Genomic DNA, 2,986 nt, shown 5'->3' on the forward strand with positions numbered 1-2,986 from the left:
GATCAAAAAGAAATCTAACATGCTGTGTTGTTCACCACAATAGGACACCCCCCTTCTAACCCTACTATTAGAAATATTATAATTAAAATAATTGTATTCTTGTCTATTTTTTCTATTAAAATGATCTTATAAACTTACAATGCTATTATTAGTTTCCAAGACTCAGAAGCAAAGATATTAGAAATTTATGAAAAATATACTTTGAAGGCTTAACTATTTCAATTTGCTTTATAATTCTCTAGCTCTATACATTTTGAATGCTTATTAATTTAAGTTTTAATTCCCTGTGGCTCAATGTAGTGAAGATTAGCTGTAAATTTTTTAAATTTTTGAAAGTTTTCAAAAGTCACATGGCTCAAGAAATAAGAAAGAAGTTTAAGTTCTATGTCTGGATTGATGCTAGCCATAAACATACTATGTGGAAAATTTGGAGTTACAGACAAGGCCATCCTGAGTAAAAATCCCCAAGAATTAACCAAAATTCCAGGGACAACTCCAGGTTTTTTAAGAGCTATTAATGGAATTCAATTAGAGATCTTAAAGGAATCCATTGTTATCTGGGTTCCAGGTGGAATTAAAAGAAAGCTGGCTAATGCCTGTCTCAGGGCGACAAGGTGGTATTGGCTGGCTCAGAATAGGATGGATGAGTGAAACCGCCTGGCTGGGTAGTTGGGGTGTGGTCCAGCTCCCTCCCCACCCTCAGGAGCCCTTTGTGACCAGACCACAGTTGTGATGAGGGCCTAGGACTTTACTCCCCACATACACCCCCTGTGCTCAGTTGCCTAAGGGCAGCAGTGTGGTTCAGAGGATGGAGAATTATCTTTCATCTCTGAAAAGCACTTTGGACACGTGGCTGAGCTCCAGCTGCACATTTCGGGTGCCTGACATCATCTTGGGTGCCCTGTGCGGACTGGGGCTCTTCTTCCTAATAATCTCCTACCTCCAGGGTGGTCCACCCACACCACCTCCTAGGAAGCATGGAAGCTTCAGGAAGGTAAGGAACGCTTGGCTCGGACCCAAAAGCACCTGATTATCCCTCCTTTTTCCTATCATTATTTCCACTTTTCTGAGTCGAGGAGAGCGCCTCCTGAGGTGGGAAAGGCTAGGACACCTATTCTCGGGGAAGAACAGAATAGCAGCCCTCAGGGACCAGCCGGGCTGGGCAGGGGCTGGACTGGGCACCGGGATTTCCAGCCAGAGAGCTCAGGCCAGTCGTCCAGGGAGGGTAGAGGGTTCCAGGGCGAGTCCCAAACGCAGTGACCGGTGGCCGAGGGCTGGATGCTGGGAGTTCAGCCTCAGCCAGAGGTCAGGCCCCTGAGCCCCGGCTCACGGGCCGTGAACAGGTGGCTGGGACAAGACTCTCCCTGGTCAGGGCTGATCTGAGGGCAGTGCTGAGGCCCCCAGAGCCTCCGACTGGGGCTGCAGGGGGGCCCTGGCCTCGGGAAGCAGGGCCCACCTGACGGAGCTCAGACGCACCTGCAGGTCTGAGTGCGTGTTTCCTGAGCAGAGGAGCAGTGACGGAAGAAATCCAGGGTGGGCCTCGCGTAGAAAATCCTTCTTCTTCACGTTCTCCAGTGAAGGAAAACAGAAAGTACTTTTATCCACTTTAAAAGAGAGTGAAAGGGGAGAAAACCCACAGAGCCCCGTTAGATGCAGAAAGCTGTGCTGTGCGTGGACGCGGGTCTGACGCCTGTCGGGAGAGGGCAGGGTGAGAGCCGGGCCCCAGCCCCTTGTTCCCCCTTGTCTCTCAGCATCCGCCGAAGGGCAGGGGCAGGAGTCGGAAGAAAAACGGAGCTCTGAAAGGTAAGCTCTGTTCAGCCCCGTGTGCCCGACAGTCAGCCCCCACCCCCGGGCCCTGAGGACCCAGCTCCGCGGTCTCCGAGGACGAGGACAGCCCGCGACAGAGTCTGTCCCTCAGAAACCGAACCCTCAGGGCGGCTCCTGGAAGGAGAGCAGAACCCAGATACTTTCCAGATTCCGCGCTCAGAACGAAGCTGTGAGGGGCCTGGGAAGGGGTGTGGGCCGCGGGCGTGCGGGCCGCAGGGGACCAGCGGGGCCTGGGCGGGGAGGTGGGACCTCCAAGTGTAACTGTGCTGTTAAACTTTGCTCAGATTCCTCCGTGAGGTGACCCCTGCCCTGTAGCCCCCACAGGCAGTTGTCAGGGCAGCGGGGGGGATGGATGTGGAAGCGCTTTGTAAACGATAAAACCATTCGTGAGCTATCTCCATCACTGTCAGGGACCAGGCAGCCCTGGGTGCTGGTGCTTGGGCTCCAGCCTCCCAGTGATGTCCCCTAGAGAGGGACACGGCACTCGGCCTCCTGCGAGGCCCCTAGGCTCCCACCTTCACCCCGCGACCCAGCCTCCTGATTTCCAGCTTGCAGGGACTGTCAGGAGGAGCTGGAAGAGGTTCGGGACCTGGTTTTACTTCTGCAAAGGTAATTTCCTCTCCTCTCCCGTGTTCTCCTTCCTCCCGGAGCCTGTGGGGTGACCCCAGGGCTGCAGGCAGCTTGGGGCTGACCTGGGAGGGGGAGCCCTGGGGATAGGGGATGGCTAAAGCCCTGGGGGAGGGAGGGACAGCAGGAGCATTGTGAAGTCAGCATGGGGGCCATGGAGGGCCATGGGCCGCAGACGCCCACCCCCACCTGGGGGTGTCCTGGGCCTGCCAGCTCCTGGCTGCAGCTTGTGCCTCCTGTCTCCCGCAGCCACCTGGGGAGGTCCCCTGACAAGGGCGGCTCTCATCAGCAATCCCACCAAGAGCCCCCTGACAAGGTGTGCAAAGCAGAGCTTGCTGGAGCCCAGCAGCCGTGCAGGGAGTCTGCAAAAGAGGCTGCTCCTGCCATGACCCTGTTGGCTTCCCCTGCTCCTCTGACCCAGGGGCCTCCACCTCTGGTCTCCACTCTGTCAGCAGACCCTCAAGACCAGTCCGATTTGAAGACGACCCCACTGGATACCATCCCAAAGAGCTCCCGTAACTCCTTTTTGTCA

General features: G+C 55.0%; 1 long non-coding RNA gene across 1 annotated transcript; it reads left to right on the forward strand.

Annotated features, from left to right (window-relative positions):
- The first annotated feature begins 945 nt into the window (after positions 1 to 945).
- On the forward strand, positions 946 to 2,393 carry LOC116660777. Its single transcript, XR_004316400.1, has 3 exons — positions 946 to 994; positions 1,752 to 1,803; positions 2,376 to 2,393. It is a non-coding gene; the product is annotated as an uncharacterized LOC116660777 (long non-coding RNA).
- The last annotated feature ends 593 nt before the right edge of the window (positions 2,394 to 2,986 follow it).

Source organism: Camelus ferus, chromosome 31 (genome assembly GCF_009834535.1).
Source record: "Camelus ferus isolate YT-003-E chromosome 31, BCGSAC_Cfer_1.0, whole genome shotgun sequence".
NCBI classification, from domain to species: Eukaryota; Metazoa; Chordata; class Mammalia; order Artiodactyla; family Camelidae; genus Camelus; species Camelus ferus.